The sequence below is a fragment of the Setaria italica genome, chromosome III (assembly GCF_000263155.2).
Source record: "Setaria italica strain Yugu1 chromosome III, Setaria_italica_v2.0, whole genome shotgun sequence".
Classification (NCBI taxonomy): Eukaryota; Viridiplantae; Streptophyta; class Magnoliopsida; order Poales; family Poaceae; genus Setaria; species Setaria italica.
Window position 1 is genome coordinate 12,026,356 of NC_028452.1, and position 22,616 is coordinate 12,048,971.

The 22,616-nt window shown below is 46.3% G+C and overlaps 1 long non-coding RNA gene across 1 annotated transcript; it reads right to left on the reverse strand.

The window, feature by feature from the left end:
• Window positions 1-11,583: 11,583 nt before the first annotated feature.
• On the reverse strand, window positions 11,584-13,229 carry LOC101769169. The gene is made up of 2 exons (XR_214836.3): window positions 12,815-13,229; window positions 11,584-12,700 (listed from the first exon to the last, which is right to left on the reverse strand). It is a non-coding gene; the product is annotated as an uncharacterized LOC101769169 (long non-coding RNA).
• Window positions 13,230-22,616: the final 9,387 nt, after the last annotated feature.

Sequence of the window (22,616 nt, forward strand, 5' to 3'; positions counted from 1 at the left end):
CTTGCTGCGGGCGAGCTTGACCGGCCGGCCCACCGCCGGGTTGCCTCCTACCTCCCTGTACTCGTGCTCCAGGAAGAAGAAGGGAAGAATCCCCTTCAATTTTGATCTAACCCCCTCCTTTCCTCTATTTACAAACCAGCCCTCCCACCTCTCTCAAAGAAGTTTAACCATACGCCCTTCCACCTTCCAGAAATAATTACAAATAGGTCCCTGGTTCTCGCAGTTTAGTCCTAAAACCTTGTTTTAAGCCCCTAACACTCCTTTAACTCGTCATTTCATGCGCCAAATTTTCTTCAATTGATCCCAAATTCGACCACAGCCTCCTCCCATATACTTCCACCGAGGCATATCCAAACTTCATGAAAATACTCACCCCACCTATTTTCCGTTCGCATTCTCTGTTCGGAGGTCGACGGGTAAAATCTTATTTCTTTTTATTTATTGTGTGCTCGTTTGTGTGTGCCGTAGAACGCGGAGTACCCGAGGAGGAGCACGAGGAGGAGTTCGACCGTGAGCCGAAGCCCGAGGACCAGTACCGTGAGCAGGAGCTCCCGGAGGGCTTTGAGAACGGCAAGTCCAATCTAACCCTTTGATGCATATTTAATACCTAGTCTTTCAAACACAACCTATTGGCCTGTTTTATAAAATGCATATTGTTTTATCGCAAGACATGGTTGGATAGCCACCCCTTGATTGTTATGATTATTCCTTGTTGTTCCATATTTGTCTCTAAATTTGTCTCTAAATATGAGTTGCTCTGTTTAGATGATAAATACTGCTAGAATGCTTAGGAACTCGTTACTCAACTTCAATCATGACTACAATGGTTTATTTAGAGAATAAATGTGTGCGTGTTTTCAAATGAGGAAGTGGATTTTCGGGTGTAAAGAGAGGTGATGCATAGACGAGATGGATGGGTGTTTCTTGTGTGAAATGCCAGAATGTTGGGCTCGTAACTTAGTGGTTGAGCAAGGTTGGGAGATATCCATCTTGTCATGATTAAGGACCGAGTTGATGTGTCATCTTGCCTAATTCAACCATCGTGCAACCACTCGACCGTTGTATGGGCAACGGCTTAGCATAAACCCCACTAGCTAAACTGCTAGGCTTCGGGTGTGCTGGTAAGCAACAGGAGCCCATGGAAAAGGAGTAAGCTCTTGGTGACTTAGGTCCCAGTTGCGGCCTCGTGGATAGGCCGTTAACCCCTTTGGTGCTTATGTGTTGACTAGTCAGTTTTGGCTAAGGTGGGTAATGGCTTTGTTAGGATCCGCACCGGTACTAAGGTGATCGTGCTACGGTACCCTACTTGTGGGAAAAGTGTACAACCTCTGCAGAGTTAAAACCTATCCGGGTAGCCGTATCCACGGCATTGGACGAGTTATGGCTTGGTCACATAACTAGCTTTTGGAGATGGTTGGTTTTTATGGCATGTGTTGGATTTTTTTTGGAAGTGTCCGGCAGTTGTTCCGTGCGCTACGGCTGACGGGGAGTCCGGTAGCGATAAAACTTGGATCCTTCATGTAGGATCAACCCCACTTAATGTTTCAGTTACTAAATAAAATACTTTGTGAAAACTCTTTGAAAATAAACTCTTGCATGAGTTGAAAATCTAACTTTATTGCAAATGAACCTTAACCTTATCCTTGTTATATCCTGTGCATATTCTTGTTGTATCCCTCTCCGTGGATGGGGTTGGACTTGTTGAGTACTTTTGTACTCACCCTTGTTTTGTTGCTTCAGAGGAGGATCCGGACTACGTCGCCGAGGATCTCGAGTAGGAGGTTGCGTGTGCACCCAACGTTGCCTGCGGTGTTGGCCCTTTTGCAGGATGCTTCCGCTGATGCATAGTTCCGATTGCAGCCCGGAGTCCGACTGGACTACAACTTGGATTTGTATTGTCATCGCTTTAGTTCTACTTTGGGTGTGGCTTTCCCGCCTGCTCCTTCGGGAGCTGTACGGTTTCTGAACTATCTATTGAATAAATGTGTTATCAGCCTCCTGGGACTGATAATTGGATCACATTTAGTCTCTACTTATGTGGGAACGCTTCAATTTCCCGCGCGGATCGGATGAATCAAAGGGTGGATCGGAGGTTTCGAAGGGTAGAGAATCCAAAGAAGGCACTAGCTTCAATTTCCCACGGTCAAAACTTCAGATCCCGTTGAGTGGTGGAGAGGAAGAGAAGAGCGGCGCCGGTGTGTTTGAAATAGAAGTTAGGGTTTCAACTGGCGGTTCAGGGGGTATATATACCCCCAGGGTGCTTGTCGGAAGTTCCGACGAGGAATAGAAAAATCTCCCGAGCACTCTCTGTCAGAACTTATTGGATACTTCCGGTGGGTATCGGAAGTTCCGATGGAGGACTGGAAGTTCCAACAGATTCAAATCAGCTCCAAAAAGATAGATTTTGAGATGGATTAAGATTGAGATTTCTAAATATATGGCTTATGGATATATAAGACATCTTGACCCTAAAGTGATCAACCACCAAGCAACATTATATAACAATGATTACTTGAATCAGGATTGTTAGCTAGATTGATGGCATTCTCGTTGTCACACAAGAGTAGAATCTTGCTAAACTCACAACCGAAGTCACTCAACGTTTGCTTCATCCACAAAAGTTGGGCACAATAAGCACCGACTACCAAATATTCGGCTTTAGGGGTGGATAAAGCAACCAAATTTTGCTTCTTTGAGCTCCAAGACACCAAGGATCTACCAAGAAATTGGCAAGTCCCAGTGGTGCTCTTTCGATCTACTTTGCAACCGGCATAATCTGAATTGGAGTAGCCAAGTAAATCAAAAGTGGAGCCCTTGGGATACCACAAGCTAAGTTTAAGAGTGTAAATCAAGCCAAGGTGAAGAGTGTAAACTAAATATCTCAAGATTCTCTTAACAACCATTAAATGACATTTCTAAGGATTGGTTTGAAATCTTGCACACATGCACACACTAAGCATAATATCGGGCCTAGATGCACAAAGGTAAAATAAAGAGCCAATCATGGAGCGATATACCTTTTGATCAACCGGTTTTCCTTCTTCATTGAGATCAAGGTGTCCATTCAACGCCATGGGCGTCTTGATGGCTTTGACATCGGCCATGTGAAACTTCTTGAGCATGTCTTTTGTGTACTTGGTTTGACATATGAAAGTTCCTTCCTTCATTTGCTTGATTTGAAACCCAAGGAAGAACTTCAATTCACTCATCGTGGACATTTCAAACCTCTTGGCCATCATCCTACTAAATTCTTCACAAAACTTTTCATTAGTAGAACCAAATATAATGACATCGACATATATTTGGCAAATAAATATATCCTTATCTACTTTGTGAATAAAGAGAGTAGAATCAATTTTGCCCATTACAAAGTCATTCTTGAGAAGAAAATCCTTAAGACATTCATACCATGCTCTAGGTGCTGGCTTAAGTCCATAGAGCGCCTTATGGAGCTTGCACACATAATTTGGAAACTTTGGATCTTCAAAGTCCAGCGGTTGTTCTACATACACCAACTCGGATAGGGGGCCATTCAAAAATGCACTCTTCACATCCATTTGATAAAGCTTGAAATTATGGTGAGTAGCATAGACAAGTAAAATACGAATAGACTCAAACCTAGCTACGAGTGCATAGGTTTCACCAAAATCCAAACCTTCAATTTGGGCCAAACCTTTTGCAACTAACCTTGCCTTATTCCTTGTGACCACACCATGTTCATCTTGCTTGTTGCGAAAAACCCACTTGGTGCCAATCACATTGTGTTTCGGTCTCTAACCAACTCCCATACCTCATTTCTTGTGAAGTTGCTAAGTTCTTCTTGCATGACAATCACCCAATCCGGATCATCAAGTGCTTCTTCTACCTTAAGAGATTCCAAAGAGGAAACAAACGAGTAATACCCACAAAAGGTTGCTAAACGTGAACGAGTAGTTACCCCTCTTTGGATACTTCCAATGATGTTGTCGACGGGATGATCCCGTTGAATAATTTGATGAACTCTTGGAAAAAGCACTTGTGATTGACGTTGAATAGGTTCATCATCATCATCTTCAACTTGTGGAGCATCTTCTTGAGTTTCACCACCTTGTTCTCCCCTTTGATCAATGCCATGAGCTTGGTCGTCACCATAAACTTGACTTTGATCTTGGTTTTGTTGAGAACTTGGCGGTTCAACTCTTGTTGCTGTTGGTAGATCATTGTTGCCATTTTCTTCCAGTGGTTGAACTTCAACTTCACGCGGTCTCACTTCGCCCAAGCCCATCCTCATGATTGATTGGCTTGGTGGTTCTTCATCATCTACAAGATCTTTATCAACTTGCTCTACGTGAGAACTATTGGATTCTGTTGGCGCTGAAAATCGGCCGATGACCCTCAGCGTCAGACACACGACCCGAGAGAATCTGCTTAACTCCTGTTCGAGTTACTGCCCTGGTGCGGTTCGCGCGGCGTGCCAGTCAATCTGACCTGTTGATTGACAAGGAAAGAAAAGTATTAAATTCTAGGGGCTTCGATCGGCTAAGATTCCGATCTGTCTTGAAAAGCGTATCAGCGAATCAGCCGATTTATTGTGTAAGCAACCGGCTATAGAGAAGCCGATGACCACGTAGCAATTGTAAAGAAACTATTAGAGCAACTTAAACAACGCTACAAAGCAACACTTGAAATAGATCTAATCGACTATGTAACAATAAATTAGAATAAAAATAAAAAGCCGACAGTTCGTATCTCAAGCTGGATAACTGGTGAAAAAACTAAAACAAAAGATAAAACCTATAATTCTAGTTAATATCGATAACTGGTGAATAAATCTAAATGAAACAACAGCGATGCGCCCGAAGTTAAAGCTTAGATATTACTCGATAAGCGGAACTTACAAATTGACCGGAGATCGTGTCGATGCAGTCCTATCAACTTGTACGAACTTGTGAAAAGAAAAGATTTTGGCGAAATCGCTGACTTGAAAGTAAAGTACGAAGAAAAAGTAGATTTTGTTGTATTGATTGATGTGATTGTCCTTTACAAGCCTTACGAGGCAGCTATTTATACCCTGTTAGAACCAATTTCCTAACCGACTAGGATCTATCTCTAAGTTTAAAAGATAACAAATATTTACAAACACAGCTCGTATCGGAGTTGGTTACTATTTTTCGACGGGCCAATCTTCTTCTTTAGATAATCATCACCCTGGCCCACTTTAGGCCCACACTGGCCAAGCCGTTCTGGCTCCCAATCGGCCAGCACCCACTGACTCTGTCTGACAATCGGCCGAAACACTATAGCTCTAATCAGCCGATTCCCAACTGTAGCTCCTATCTCGCCGCATCGGCTGCCTTCTTTTCCCTTTGACGGTGATTCCAAACACGTGTCAAAATCCAACGTCAACAGATTCATCAAAAGTCACATCTACCATGATCTCAACACAACCAGAGGTTTTGTTGAAAATAAAATAGGCGTGTTTGTTAGTACCATAACCAAGTAGAAAACCTTCATCAACCTTTGGTGCAAACTTTAAGTTTTTAAATTTTTTATTTAGAATAAAACATTTACTCCCAAAAACTCTAAAGTAATGCACCTTAGGCTTGTTACCGGTGATTATCTCGTAGGGTATCTTGCCCAAATACTTGTGGAGGTAGAGATGGTTGATGGTATGGGAAGCTGTGTTAATTGTTTCGGTCCAAAAGATATCCGGTGTCTTGTACTCACCAAGCATGGTTCTTGCGGCTTCAATCAAGGTTTGATTTTTCCTCTCCACAATGCCATTTTGTTGAGAAGTGTATGGAGCAGAGAATTCATGCTTGATCCCTTCTTCATCAAGAAATTCTTCAACATTGGTGTTGCGAAACTCCGAGCCATTGTCACTTCTTATCCTCTTGATCTTCAACTCATATTCATATTGAGCTCTTCTTATGAATTTCTTGACTATTTTCACTTTTATCTTGCAAAAAGAATACCCAAGTGAAACTGGAAAAATTATCAACAATAACAAGACCGTATTTATTATCTCCAATGCTAACGTAAGCAATGGGTCCAAATAAATCCATGTTTAGAAGTTTCAATGATCTTAACATAGTTGTAGTGTTTTTGACAGGGTGTGGAGCACCAACTTGCTTTCGAACTTGACATGCGCTACATACCCTATCTTTTACAAAGACAATATTTGTTAGTCCTAGGATGTGATCGCCCTTTTGTAGTTTGGATAAGTTCCTCATCCCAATATGGGCTAGTCGGCGATGCCAAAGCCAACCCAACTTAATTTTTGCCACTAAACAAGTCTTAGGCTCAATTCTATCTGTTGTGAAATCAACTAGATAGAGCTTGCCCTTCAAATGACCCATAAAAACAATAGAGAAATCCTCCCTTTTAAAGATGGTCACACCCTCATTAGTAAAGAGACAATTGTAGCCCTTCTCATAAAGTTGTGAGACGGACAACAAATTATATCCCAAAGATTCAACTAAATAAACATTAGAGAGAGTAGTCATCTGAGATAGCAATGTTACCCATTCTGATCACATCCCCTTTGCTATTGTCACCATAGACAATGCTTTCTTTAGGTGTGTCATAATGCTCTAGGGATGAAAACATATCCTTCTCCCCAGTCATATGATTTGAACATCTGCTATCAAGCAACCATGAAGTTCCACCGGAGGAGTAGGCCTACAAAACAAGTTAAGTTTGAAATTTAGGTACCCAAAAAGATTTGGATCCTTGTTGGTTAGATGGATATATCTTTGGAACCCACACACTCCTAAAGATAGCCTTTTTCGTGTAGGCACCAACGTATTTGACCATTATTTTACTATTGTGGTCCATTGTAACAATGTAGTTGGTTTTGGTAGTTGCATTGGCCGTTAGCTTGACTTAAGTTGTGTTGGTATTTGTTATGCCATGTGTCGTGTCCATCAAGTCACCAAGGTTTGCACCTTTGTTGAACTTGATGACTTCCTAACCATTCACCACCTTCCGGTCATTTATCTTGCTCCCCTTGTAGTGTCCAAGCCCGTCCATGTGCCTAGGATGCCTCCCATCGAATTACTTGATCTTAGGCTCGGGCTTGACATTGCCTTCATATCCTTGTGTCACTAGCATGTTCAATCTTTTTATTTGAACATCCCTTGCTTTGATTGATTCTTCTAGCTTAGCAATGTTAGCAACACAAGTATTTACATCAACTTTATAGCATCTTGAGCAACCTTCACTAGTGGAGGTATTGGAGTCAAGATTTGCCTTGGAATTGGCTTTGGAGCTTTCTCAAGGAGCACTATAGTTAACTTCAAGGTCTTTGTATTTGACCGTCAAGCGTGAGAAGCTTTCTTTAAGTTCACTATGAAGTGGCCTTTTGAGAAGCTAGAGATTCATTTGCCAAAGTGTGCTCCTTTGACATCCTCAGTCAATAGCTAATTTTTCACTCTTAGCCTTTTCCTCAGCTAGAGCCTTCTCTAAAGCAAGGTTTCTCTCCTTTTCAAGGATGAGCAAGTCCTCTTGCCTATTGAAAGACTTTCTTTTTCTCCAATTTCTCCAAAAGCTTTTTAATTTCTTTATAGCCTTTCTTTCCAAATTCTTTTATCATGTTAGCTTTAAGCTTTTCTTCCTCATCATCCAACTCATTTTGCACGTTACTAGATATAGAGGAGAAGATGGATGAGGGGGATGTAGTGTCTAGTACCTTCGTCCCTTTTGCTATGAGATACAATGGAGTGTCATTTTCAATGTCGGAGGTGTTATTGAAGAGTCTAGTTGGTGTAGTAGGCTTGAGTATGGCTAGAGTTGCCATACACTCTTTGTTGGATTTTTCATCACTAGAATTCCATTCTTGACTAATATTAGCTTGACATTGATATTTCTTCTTGTAGTCTTTGCTCTTCTCCTTGAACCTTTTCTCCTCCAATTCTTTCTTTTTCTTGCAAGGACAATCGGCAATGAAGTGACCAACTTTCTTGCACTCATAGTATCTTCTTTGTGATGTCTTCTTTCTATCATCACCATTCTTCTTGAAAGCCTTCTTCTTTAAGAATTTCTTGTAGTTTCTAATGACAAATGCGGTCTCTTCATCGGTGCTTCCCTCTTCACTTGAGTCTTCCTTCTTTGACTTGAGAGCTTTGGGACTTGGCTCAATCATGACACTAGAGCTAGCATTGAGAGCCATACTCTTGTTCATTCTCATGCTAAGAGATTTTGCCACATCTCTCTCAACCAATTCTTAATGCAATATTTCACCAAGAAGTTGATTGAGAGTTTTTATCTTGAAGCTTGGATCTCTTCTAATCATGGTGGCAAGAGTAGGATTCCTTGGAGTGAAAGCTCTAAGCATATTCTTTGTGACCTTGTGATCATCCCAATCCGTGCTTCCAAGAGATCTAATGTCCGATACAAGGAGCATTAGTCTATCAAACATTTGCCTCACGGTTTCTTCCTCAAGCATGATGAAATGCTCTAGTTCTCCGTGAATCAAGTCCATCTTTCTTTCTCTTACTTGATCGATCCCCTCATGTACCTCCTTTAATGTGTCCCAAATTATCTTGGCAATTTCAACGGAACAAACTTTGTTGAATTCTTGAGCACATAGAGAGCCGATGATGACTCTTACAGCTTGAGCATTGCGGAAATAGTCTTGAGCTTGCTCGACCGTTGATATTCCATTCTTGGGCAGAGTCGCACCTACAACCACAGCTTCCCAAATAGAAGGGTGAAGTCCATAGAGATGCATTTTCATGTCATATGCCCACTTGGGATAATCCGTCCCATCAAAGTAAGGAGGTTTTCCTAAGTGGACGGATTAAAATTGAAAAGAAGAATATTGAGATGATGCATGCGGGTAGTTAGGAGGAACTTAGTGATATCTGAAGAAGGGATGCTTGTCACTTTCTTCCTTGATCCTCTTCTTCATCAACTTGGTTGCTTTCTTCTTGTTGTTGTCAAGATTAGCAGATCAAGACTTAGACTAGTAAATTTCTTTTATGCGCGTAAGACTTCAGATGGTGGCGTGGGAGACACGGGGTTTAGACTGGTTCGAGCAAGGGAACGCCCTACGTCCAGTATCGGGAGCTGCTCGTGTTGCCCACGCGGGGTTCTGTACTAGGGGTTACAGGAGTGCGAGAAAGGGAGCTGATCCCAGGTCTCTTGGGTGTGCACTGATGCTCTAGAGAGGTGTCGGTGTGTTCTATTCGCTTGAAAGCGTCTGATGTGCTTTGAGTTGTCTGAGGAACCCCTCCTCTGTCTCGGGCCCCCGATTCTCCTTTTATAGCGCAAGGAGGCTACCGGGGTTACAGGCGAGACCGGGTGTGAGGAGCAGTAAAAGAGATAAACATAGCTAGGTAAAATACAACACGAGGGGAGGGACCAAGTCCCCAGATCACCGGCGTCCTCGCCGGCCTTCGGCCCTTGCCGGCGCGTTTGCCGGAGGAGGGCGGCCGCCGTCGCGTCCCGTCGATGGTCTCCTCGGTGGCTGTCGCAGCCCGGCGCGATGATGGTGTTTCGTCATGGCACCTGTGTCCATTGGGGGAGGCGGCGAATCCCGCCATCTTGCTAACGGTCCGCGGAAGGCGGACGTCGCGTCCCTGCCGCCGGACGCGCGGGGCGCGAGAACGGGCGAGGCTTGCTCCGGGCGGCGCAGGCCATGAGTGCCCTGTAGCGAATCGGAGGAGGTCGCAGCCACTGTAGCTTGTACTGTGCAGCCGCGCATTGGTACTTGTGGCAGGTTGCGTCGGGGACGCGGATATCCTTCTTCCTGATAGAACTGCGGTGCATTTATGGAGAGATCGACAGGGGGACCCACGAGATCCGCGCCCGAGGCGGATACTTGTCTAGAGGGCCCGGGTAAGCCCGACCCCCTGTGCCCTGAGTCGGGCAAGGCGGAAACTTGCAGCGGGGGGTCGGGCGCTCCCGACCCCAGGCCTGCGGGTCGGGCGAGGCGAAGCTTGTTCTTCAAGGGGTCGGGGGCACCCGACCCCGGGACACGGGGTCGGGCGAGGCGGAGCGTGACTCTCGCCTCCCATGTTGGGCCAACGACAGTCGTTATTCCCTTAGGTGGGCCTGGGCCTTTATGTTTTGTTGTTTCCATGGGCTTCGAGAGGTCGTTAATATTTCCCCCCCAACGCTTCTCGATCTTAGCCTTCATCTTTTCTTTTCTTCTTTTCTTGGCCTCCAAGTCCTCACCCTCAAGTTCATCACTTGATCTCGAATCATCGCTTGAGCTTGCCACATGAACGGAGTGTGGTCGACCTCTTGAAAATTGACTAAAGGGGTCAGCGTTGCCTCCTCCAAGGCTTGGACTAGCACCAACAACGACAGTGGCTCAAGCGGCGGCTTATTCGGCTGCGGCAAGGCCATCCCCGCTATGAGACATCTTCAATCCCTTAGCGGTTAAGCCTTAATCAAGAGAATAGGCTTTGATACCAATTGAAAGGATCTTGTGATGCCTAGAGGGGGGTGAATAGGCTCACTTCAAATTTTTCCTGAAAAACTTCGCAGCGGTATTAGATATGTCGGAACTTCCGACACTGTGCCGGAACTTCCGACAGTAGAAAGTGCGCTGAACAAAATTCAAAATGAAACCTGAATCTACCAATTCTGCTTGAATCAAAAGACTATAAATGAAGTGTAGAGACTACTGCAGGTGATAAATATGAAAGGAACCACACAAATTTATAGATTGGCTTAAATCAAGCTTCTAGGTCAATATGAACACGAAGAACACAATAAGCACTAGAGATAAGGATTTTTTTTTAATCAAAGTTCACTTCCATAAAGAAAGCTACGTCTCCTTTGAGAGGCTCACAAATAGCCGGGTCCTCACTAACCTTTTACCTCTCTCAATCAACCATAAAGGAGGATCACTTACTATGAATCCACAAAGGATGGGTGATACAAATGTTCCCGAATGCACCACACAAAGAGGGTGCTCAAACGGACAATGCCTAGCCGTCTAGAAGCAAGCTTCAAGAGTAACAAACACAAATCGATGGCCGAAGATGCTTGGAGTGCTCTTGAGATTAATTTGTTGGACCTCACACTCAAATCCTCAAGACTCACACCTTCAACCTTGCTCTCACCCGATCCCTAGCTCAAACTCTCAAGGATTCAACTCAAAGGGGAGTGGGGGAGGAGTATTCAATGCTTGGGGGCTGTTTTAGCTCGAGTTGTTCAGCAGCAATGAATGGGGGGCTAAGGGGGTACTTATACCTGATCCTCCAAAATTAGCCATTACAGTACATTTATGTGCTTGTCGGAACTTCTGACGAAGTTAAATTAAAACAGTTGAGAGCTTCTCCTCGGAAGTTTCTGAATACTTCCAGCCGGTGTCGGAACTTTCGACCCCCTGTCGGAACTTCCGACACTCACAGAAAATGTGAGAAAACAAGTGTACGAGTGAGTCGTGTCTCTCAATGGGTGGTTAGTATCTCAATTGAGCACTTTAGCATCTTCAAGCTATCCATCCGCATCCTCCTTGATAGTACGGCATTCCTATACTCAAATTCAAAATTAGAAATTATAGAAAAGTCTTCTTTTGAGCTCAACACCATTCTTTCTTTGAAATTTGGGGGTTCTTGAGATTCCTTTCATAACCTTTGCACTTATTTAGAATTAAAACCTGTTAATCACTTGATAAAATTATTAGTCCAATAACCATGCATGTCATCAACACCAAAACCCACTTAGGGGGCCAAATGCACGTTCACGGCCGCGACAGTTGGCGCCCTGATCCAGAGAGGTCGGCCGAGCGGCAAAAGGCTCGCCGAGTCATCTGTGGTGCCTAGCCCCTGAGCCTGGGAGCCGGCCGAGTCACGGAAGCACGCCGAGTCACCTCCCACATCCGATCCCCGAGCCTGGGAGGTCGACCGAGTGGTAGGAGGCACGCTAAGTAGTTTCTGAGCTGTAAAAAGACGATGCAAACATTATGTAGCATAATGTAGAATATTTAATGATTGAATAACTCGTAAGTTTGATTCATTGTACAAGTAAACTCTTGCGCATCCTACTCTTGTAGACCAGGTAATTTCCCCGAGTAGTTAGCCCGTTACATTTAAGCACCTGACCCTATCGGGGTGTTGCCGAGCGGACTCAAGCATGCTTAGCAGGAAGTGACAGATGAGGGTCAGGCTTCACGGATTAAGGCGTGTGCTACCCGAGTACTTTAGCAACTATTAAGAGGGACGAACAAGCCGCAAAGCAGTTGAAACTATGCGGAAAAGCACCAATATGAGCTGAGCACCCGTGGGGTGTAGCCCCCGACCGCCCGTGTAGTGGACAGACCAAGTTGTATAAGTAGTCGAGGTGCGACCAAGGTGGTCGGCGATAGTCACAGAGACATAGAGGAGCCGAGGCGGTCGGTGAAAGTCACGAAGACATGGAGGAGTCGAGACATACGGAAATATATGGAAGTTGTAAAATATTTAATTAAATATATGACTTAGCTTGATTCGTGGCCGAGTCGGAGAGTTAGCATCATGCCTGAGCAAGCAGCCGTCGGTGAACAGTTATTGATGAAGCCAATGTTAAGTCCGGGTGGTCGAAGTGGTCGGCAGTGTTGCCTACAGGAGCAACGATGCATGGGACGTCACTGCCGAGTCGTGCAGCTTAAAGCCGAGTCGATGGAGTGTCGTAGTTGCTGCCGACCTCATGATCCATGCACGGTTACAGATGTGGGTATCGCCTTAATCCTACAAGACGATTCGTAATCGAGCAAGGCTCCATCACGCTATGCATGTACGCACACGTTAGCTCTTAGGAATAATTAGACGCGTAAAAATATGTTGTGGCCGATTTGAGTGAAGAAAAGAACTAGAAATTGTGAAAGCGAAGATGTGCTCACGGTGACATATGTTCTTGTAGATGGGTTTTCCTTGGCCATATGCAGCATCCATGCAGGTAGTCGTGGAGACAACACCGACAGAACGGCCGGGGATGGACGATGAATCTGTCTGGACCCTTCGTGTGTTCATCAAGCCAACACAGATGGAGTCCTGGGCGATGGTCGGCTTGGCATAGACGAGTGCAACTTCAGAGCGCATGGTGGCCACCGCAACTCTCGCGCCAAGGCGACGCTGTGTGAAGCTGATGACGCTCGGTCATCGGGAGAGGATCCACGCCCACGGATCCGATCTTTGAATGACTGCCATCAAATTCGCTGGGGAGGATCTCACGATCACCCCTACCTGGTGCGCCAGCTGTCAAATTTATAGGCCCGACAGTTCACCAGGGGTTACCCAGGTGGTTGATTTGTAGGTGGAGGCGATTGCGAAACCAAGAACTCAAAGGTGATCGCGAGAACACAAGGGACATGAGAGTTTTAGACAGGTTCGGACCTCTGAAGAGTAATACCATACGTCCTGTATGCTGGTGGTTTGTATTCCTTTGCGCTGGTGCGTGAAATCTAGGGATGAGGTCTCCTGCCCTCGGGAGGCTTCCTTGGCCGTCTTATACAGGCTAACGACTTAGGGTTACAAGTCGGTTTGAATCTAATCTACTTGGTAGTTAAATGGAAGGTGATCTGAGTCTGAGTACAATACGCATCCCGTAATATCTGGACTAATTTGAATCATTCGATCTGCTTGGCGTGTACTCCAAGCATCTTCATGCCCTTAACCCGCGCGTTCTAATTGGGCAGGTCCATTTGTTAGGTCCGGTCAATATCCTGATCGGTAGGGATTCATGGGTATCCATATCCTAAGGAGTCCTCGAAAGGCAGGTGGAGATAGAGTTGTTGAAGCCATCGAGTTCGTCTTCACCCCCGCCGAACGAAGGCATGTTTCGCATGCCACCTCTCGCCGGTCACTCGCGCGCCACCCTGTCCTCGACGGAATGACCGCGCGCGGCCGCCGAACTCTCTCTGCTCCAAAAAATGAGCCGTTTGTCCATCCATGTACCGCTACTTAGGGCCTGTTTGGCAACAAGGTGTTAAAGTTTAACACCCGTCACATCGGATGTTTGGATGCTAATTAGAAGTATTAAACATAGGCTAATTACAAAACTAATTGCACAGATGGAGTGTAATTCGCAAGATGAATCTATTAAACCTAATTAGTTCATGATTTGACAATATGGTGCTACAGTAACCATTTGCTAATGATGGATTAATTAGGCTTAATAGATTCGTCTCGCGAATTAGCACAGGGTTCTGCAATTAGTTTTATAATTAGCTCATATTTAGTTCTCCTAATTAGCATCCGAACATTCGGTGTAACACTGTTAAAGTTTAACACCTCGTATCCAAACATCCTTAGACTTTTTTTTCCTTATGTGAGAGAGCTACGTGTGCCCACGGATGTGGAAATATGCTAGCCCTGCCAGCTTTGTTCACACGTACCCGAAAGCGGCCCTGGACACTTGGGCCAATGGGGAGGCTCCACGAGGAGACGGCACGTAACGATCGGCGACAGCGACGGGTCCCTGATGCATATCCCCGTACCCCAGCACGGCAGCAGCGGGCAGCCAACAGCCAGCCAGCGGGGGCCAAGCAAGCGAGAATCCTTTCTTCCCGGCTTTTTATGATCGGCGACGAAATTTCTTTTTCACTTTTTCGAGAAACCGAGCAGTAATTGCCGGGTTGAAGGCGCATTTTCACTGCTCCACCACCGTTGACGCCACGCCTCCGAGTGAAAGCCCTGCTCGGTTTCTTCCTTCCTTCACGCAGACGAAAGGAGGTGGCTGCGGCGGGCAGACAGCGACGGGTAATGGCGTCGTCCGTGCTCGGCCGGCCGGGTGACAGGTGTCGACGGATCCGGCAAGGAATGCCGTGGCACCACCTGACAAGTCACCCCGGGGGCGTGAGGTGATCGGTAGTCGTCAATGATTGATTGGACGCTGGACCAGCGCCTTTGGTTTGGTGTGGGCGACGACGGTCCCCCAGGGAAAATGGTCACCCTGCATCGCGCACACCACCGTGCTGCCGGCTGATGATTCGTCGAGAGAGACCACGGGGTCTCGGTCCCCGTCAAACGTCCAAGTTCCCGGCGGCCCCGTCGCTCGCCGCTGGCTCAGACGTGGCGGCCATGGCCGGAGGAAACTCCGATCATTCGGTCGCGTGATCAGCTGATCAAACGGCGCCCACACGCCAACAAATATCTCGAGCAGGCGGTATAACCTGTAGACGGCCCTAGGATGGGCATATAACCAAAATCGAAGAACCGATAAAATAACTAGGATGAAATTTTCGATCTCCATTTTCAACTAACCAATTTCAATCCCTCTAAACAATCCACTACTCTAAGTTTAAAGAGCCACATCAAAAAAAAACACTACAGCAGTCTTTATACTTAGCTCCCTATTTTGGGGAGGCCTCTAAATTCCCCCCTCCCCGCTCCATTCCTAGGGTTCTAGGGAGCCCTCTATCCAAGGAAGCTATTGCTGGAGTTGGAAATATTTTCGCGATCTAGAAAAATAGAGAACATTCCTTTTTTTTTTGAAAAAGGAGAACATTCCATTTGATCTTTAGGGGTTTTAGTTTGAGGGTTATTATTGGGTTGCTCTCACCCCACCCCCAGACCACCCATCCTGACTTCCAGCCCCGATTCTCACTCAGCAGCCGTCTCAATCCCTAGACGTGGTAGCGGCTCCTGCAAGGTTCTTCTAACTCTAGAACAAATCAGTCGTGGTGGCCCAACATCGGCGACTGCGCACTCCTCTACTTGTTCACTTCCCAGGCCCTACTCCTTTCAGCGGTCTGCATCCACCCTACCCGGTGCTTAGAGGATGGCGACGCCTCCTCCTCCACTTAGCATAGAGGATGGAGAAGGATGCGCCGACGACAATGATGTGCTAAGGACGGCCTTGGTTTGCTTTTGTAGTTCTGTTTTTTCTTCCTCTCATCCTCCTGCACGCATCCGATTTGTGTTGATTTGTATTTTTTTATCCAATAAATAGTATGAGTTTTGATTTAAGTCTGTTTCTTTGTTAAACAGCTGTTAGAGTAGCTCGATTAGCTTGGTCATGACTCATGACTGAAGATCAGACTTAACTAACCAAAACGAATTGCTCGGTCATCATATCTCTCACGATATCATTTCGGTCTTTTGGTTTTGTATATAGCCTAGTTTTAAAAAAGATAGGGCAACTAATCGGTTCAGTTTCATCATTTCATCATCTAACCGAATGCCCGTCCATCTCCGGCCGTATGTACGCACCTTATCTCGGTTCAGTTTCACCTTTCCGTCCGCCCGCATGCGGACTGTGGAGCCCTCGGTTGGACCAGGGACCCGGCACGACCTAACAGCTCAACCGCTCGACCAGCACCCAGCCTTCCATTATCCCATCCTCCTCCTCGGCTCCCTCCTGCTCGTGTTGTGCGTGTGCCCATCCGATTGGACGGTTCGTTCCTACCCCCCGAGAGCCTCTTTTTCGTGCACCCGTATGTACGCACGTATCGTCGCGACCCACGTACGCGTCGCGCTCGGCGCCCGTGACCCTGTCGTGCTCGTGTGTGCGTATCGGATCAGCGCCCTGCCTCTACCAGCTACGCAAACGCTACCACCCCCGGGCGCTCCCGGCGAGCGACACACGGCAGCGGCCGGCGTAAAGCTACCGGTGGCGCACGGAAAGCAAGGGACACCGCTGCGGCTGCGCCGCGGGGGAAAGCCGTTCCAGAACGACGCGACGCGAGCCTCCTTTTTTCTCGGTCTCGCGTCCGACGTGGACAAGTGGCGGGGCGCCATTGGCCCGCGCGGGGTTGTGGGCCCCGGGGCCCTGGAAAGATGCGAACTCGGACTTTGGCTGGCGACCCTCTCTCCTCCTCCTCCGTCCCCACAGGATGCGACGCAACGTGTCAGGCGCTGCGCGCTAGAGGGCGGAAAGAGTTTGGGGAGTGGGGAGATCTGGTAGGGCCGTAGGGGGCACCACGTAGGGTTACCCAGCACTCCAGCAGAGCGCTCGAGGTGAGGTGACACGTGGTCCCGGGGTATTATTTGGGCTGTCAGGGTTATACGGCAGCCGGCAGGTGCTACGGCTCACCCATCCCCCCGAATGACCTCGAGCGATCAACGTCGCGAGATATCCCGGATCTTTGAATATTCTTGCGGGCACGGGGAAGAAACTTAAGGGCACGTAACGATGTATAACTTATAGACATCTATGGTAATGTTACACCGTATAAATACAGCTAAATAGACAGTGTTGTCTGTATGATGATGTCACACCACATAAATACAGCCTATTAGTTGTTTAGTTACCTGTTACTTCCTCCATCCCAAATTATAAGTCATTTCAAGAATCTGAGAGAGTTAAAGCATCTTAAGTTTGACCAAAATTATAGGAAAAATTATAAAGATTTATGACATCAAATAGGTATATTATGAAAATATAATTGATGAAGAATCTAATGATACTTAGATGACATTATAAATGTTATTATATTATCATATAAATTTAGTCAAACTTGAGATACTTTGACTCTCCAGGATTCTTGGAATGACTTATAATTTGGGATGGATGGGTAATTCTTTAATGCTTGCTAATTCTTTAATATAGTCATGATCAAACTTGGATCCAAGCACGCCCGCAGCAGGATTCGTTGGCGATTGGGTCTTGGAGTGCGAGCCCTCGCCGTCGCCTCACGTCTCCTTGCCATACGAGGGTGTTTTGTAAAGAATGAAACATTACAGGATGCAGACAATACTCGGCGACATGTTGCACACGCCCTTATGTTGAAAAATTGGCATATGGCTCTTGAAATTTGAGAATGGTTCTTATTTATTTGTTTGATTTTACGACATTGGTTAAGGAGTACAACAACGGGTGACGTCACCCGTATGAAAATATAGCTTGTGCTTTTTCTTAAGGATGCGATTTGACGTTTTGTAGAGCTATTTGGTATATTTTAAATGTGTGGAAGCGGGATGACTGAATGTAGTGATTCTAAAAAGAAGAATGTTTGGTTGGCCGCATGGCAGATCCATTAATCCTACATGCAATACATGTATGGAAATCTCTTGTTACTCGAATGAGGTGATGCGGAGACTCCCAAGAAACCGACGCGTGGGCTAGTACGAGATGTATTGCATCCACCAAGATAGAAGAGGTTTTTTTATTTTAACCTTTTTTAATCTAAAATTTTATAAATAATCTCTCCCGATCTATATTTTCAAGAAATAGCTCTTTTGTCACGTCAAGCTCTATGACGCGACTAATAATTTGAGTCACACCACATGCAATGACGTGATCAATATGATACGATGGTATAAACTAAGTACAACGTGAAGCTGATGTGGAGTTAGTCACGCCAAACCATCTGCGCGTGACTAAGGGCCTGTTTGGGAGCACTCCACTCCAGAAAAACCAGCTCCACTCCACCAGCTCCACACTTTCCTAGCTCCACTCCACCAACTCCAAAAAAACATGGAGCTCCTGCACGTGTTTGGCTGATGGCGGTGCTCCAGCTCCAAAAATGTGAGCACTTGCGATGAATGGTCTATTTTACCCTTTGTTAACAGACCCACATGTCATACTCTTCTATTTTCTCCTCTATTCTTCCTCTCTCTCCTCTTCTCTTCTACGTACTGCGCGTTGGGCAGGAGGCGCGTCGAGCGGGAGGCGTGGCGGGCGGCGGGCGGCGCGTTGGGCGGGCGGCGCGGCGGGCGGGCAGTCAGGCGGCGGGCGGCACGTCGGTCGGCGTGCGACGCGGTGGGCGGGCAGTCAGGCAGCGGGCGGCATGTCAGGCGGGCAGTCAGGCAGCGGGCGGCGTGTCAGGCGGCGGGCGTCGGGCGGGCGTCGGGCGGCGCGGCGGCGTGCGGGCGTCGAGCGGCGCGGCGGCGCGCGGGCGGCGGCCGGCGCGTGGGTGGAATGGGCGACGGGAGTTTATGTTTCGCGAACCGGTACTGTGTAACGAGTGGCAATGGTGGGTAAATACCCACCAACTCCACGAGGAGGTCTATACAGGGGGTTTTTGGAGCACCTCTTGAGGTACTCCACAGAAAACGTGGATCTACCTCCTGCTCCACCTTTTTCCTGGAGCCGGAGTTGCTGGAGCTAGACGCGTTTGGCTGCGAAATTTTTGGAGTTGGTGGAGTGGAGCAATTTTTTGTGGAGTGGAGTGCTCCCAAACACCCTCTAAAAGCACAGTCACGCCAGACAAGACGGTGTGACCAGCTCTTTGAGCTGCTAGCTGCCTGCCTTCACTCCTAAGTGCATAAAAATACATATCACTTTGCCTATTTCGTTCCCCCATTTTAATTAGCTAATGGCTTTCTAAATTTGCTAAACTCGACAAGTATATTCTATACAGTGCATACGTTCCATTTTAAGTGTTTACACTCCAAAACATGGTACGGAAATTTGGAAATCCAATTTCCAAATAGGCTAAGTGTTATTAGTTGTACCTATAGAGATCAAAACTAAGTGACGGAAACTTCGATTTAGTTATCCATCCATGCTCCACGGCTCTAGTGCACGTCGTTTGTGTCATCTGTAGACATCTCACAGTATTTGTTTGGTTTTTTCTTTTATCTTTTTGAGGGATTGTTTTGTGTTTTTAACTCGGAAGGAAATCATATTTATTACTTGTGAATCATAATTAAGAGTTGAAGTGGATTAAGTTGGTATGAATGATCTTTCTGAATTGTGATTTGTTAGCGTGAATCATACGTGTATTTGAACGGTCTGGTTCGTACTGGGAAACAAAATTGATGTGGCCGAGTTGGACTGAGCCAAGCCAAACTAGCTTTTTGTTTTTTGCTCGTTTTGTTAACGAGCCGAACGGAGCTAGCTCGTTTAGACAACAAGCAGCATCGAGTTGAGCCGAGCCGACTCGTTAACCAACCCCATGTCCAGACGCATGCTGCACATACGCGTATGTCAAGCAAACATCATCCAAGCTCTCGCTATCTTTCTCAGGTGATGGCTACAGTTTAGGCAGCAGATTGGATTCCTTGAGCTTGAGTGCTTGAGAGGCTTACAACGGAGTGCTCGTAAGCGTGCATGGTTGTGTTGTGTTGTGTGTGTGTCCGTGGTGACTATCCCGTCTGTCAACCTCTGTCGCGGGGAAAGGGCGTGCGACGTGCACCCCTTCACGCACGAGAGTTGGCATGCTACCGCTCGGTTAACAGCCGCTACCATGCGGTTGGGGCTGCACTTCCCGACCTCCCGCCAAGAGGTCAGGTAGCCTTCTCTAGCCGGTGCTCGTACCGGGACCCCCTTTGGCCCGCTTCCTAGATGTGGGCTGGTGTTGGGGCGGGCGAGACTGTACCGCCCAACCCTTGACGCGGACACGTCGGGGGTGCAGGTGCGCCAAGGTCACGCTCCTAGCGCGTCGTACCGGTCATGATGGCTCCCCTCCTCGAGGCCGCGTGGGATCGGTCCTTTGGGTGAGACGTCGAAGGGAGGTCGGAGGGGTGCCACATGTCCCCATCCATCCCTGAGGTCGGAGAGTGGGCCGTCAGGAGTCGCTCCCTTAGGGGTACCCGTGACACAGGTACCTGTCACAGTGACATGTGGGTCCCACCTCCATTATTTATGGAAGATGTAGGTTAAATTCTTGCGTGAGCACTAAGATATTAAGACCCCTTCTGGAAATCTTCATAATTATGTGGGTTAGTTTCTCTGAATCACTAGCTATAAAAACATTAACTCGAAATAATATCAAAGCAATAATTTACTATGATATGACGATGACGCTATCGTCACAGGGTCTCCGCAAAATAAAGTCACCAATAACTCATATTATCGACCCACATTATATCTACGCTAGCTCCATATTGTATATGGATGATAATAACCAACGCAGCTTAACCGGAGGGTATGTGCCAACCTTATTTCTTGTCTTCTTTTGTTTTCACAAAGTAAGCTTATGATTAAAATCGTTAGTATCGGTAAACTCCTTTCTAAGACCCCTCAATTTTAGACAGACCTGGAGTTCATCTGTACATCATGTTTTAGAGTGAAAACACGTAAAATGGAATATGTACACTATATATATTATACTTGCCTAGTTTGAAGAATTTAAAAGGTCATTAGCTAGTTAAAACAGAGAACTGAATAAGGCTATATGAACTGAAATTTTGTGCACTTGAATAAGCCAGCAACCTGGCTGTTGCTTGTCACGCTAGCGCCACCTCACCTAGACATGTCCGCCATGTGGAAATCGTCCGCGCCACGTGGAAATCAATTTTGTGTTACACCAACGTGGTATTTTAGTCATGCTGTTGTATGTGGCATGACTCAAACATTTGTCGCACTATAAAGCTTGGTGTGATCAAAAGAGCTACTTCTTAAAAATATAGATCGGAAGGGTTAAAATTAAAAAAATCAAGATAGAATGGGTGCCGAAGCTCATTTTGAGTGTATCCACCAGGCTAGATTGAGGACGTACTCCTATTTTTGCATTCGTATGTGCAGGCTGAATACATCCGATAGAATAGATGTAACCAAACCAAAAAGATCTTAATAAACTCACGCAAGCATAAAACATATCCCTCCGTCATACAAAGAATGCAAGAGAAAGTTTAGAGTGCTCGAAAAAAAAATGAGAACCGTCCATCTAGCGAAATCCAACGGTGGAAACAAAGTAAGTGTCATGAATTACCAAAAGAGAATTACCAAAAGAGAAGTACCAAGAAGTACCAATTTGGTGGGACCGAGTACAAAAATAGTGAGAAATTACTATGATGCCCTTTTAATTATGTGTAAATCTATTTTTTGTAAGAAGGATTTAAAAGCATTGTAACAAAGCTCAAAAATGCAATAATTATAGCATTAAAAATTGTCTCAAAAATATTGGAATTTTGGCTTTACGGCTTAGCTTAATGGGACCTATCTCATTTTAAGCCACGTGTGGTTGCTTCATCTGATTGGTCTAATTGTGTTGGTTTCTCTAACAAAGTACATGTGCGCTATTAATTGGAGCCGGAATCAAACACTCGTGGCAACTAACCATAGTTATTTAGGGGCACCTAAGTTATCTAACTTCTGCACTAATTTGTTTGGAAAATTCTAGAGTCGCATTCTTTTTTAGAATGAGGGAGGAAGAAAAGAGCGAGGGATGTCCAACTTATGTACGGTTCAGGCGCATAAACCAGATACTTATCAAGTAATGAGATTATAAACAACTATGTTTTTTTTTACTTGGAGGGCAATAAATGCACGGAGTTGTCTTCCAAAAGAACTCTACAAATTCTCCCAAAATACATAGAAAAGCTTACCACCACCATAGACAGTATATCTAAAACTATGTTGCAAACGCACCAACCTCTCATTCTTAAAAAAAAAAAAAAACTCAATGCTGAACGGGAAGAATTATGCTACATACGTGTACGCCGTGTACGTACTCTACCAGAAAAGACGGGAGGAATCCGTACCCCTCCAAGTGTCAGGCTCCTCGTGAAAATCGACCTCTGGAAGACCGGTAGCCTGGAGTCCACTGGCAAACCGGCAGGAAGTGGTCACGCGTCACAGCGATCCACATGCGGGCGAGTGGGAGCGCAACAGGTGTGCCCGGGGTGGCGTGAAGGTAGCAGAAACCAGGGGGGCGCGTGGATGCGACAAATAATATCAAGCGCCACGCGGACCCTCCCCAGCGGCGTGACGGGGGAGACCTGCCCGACACGGCGCGGCCCCCCGGCCAATCCCCTCCTCCCACCTCGCCGCTTCCTCCTCCTCCCCCTTTCTCTTCTCTTCGCTTCTTTCCTCCT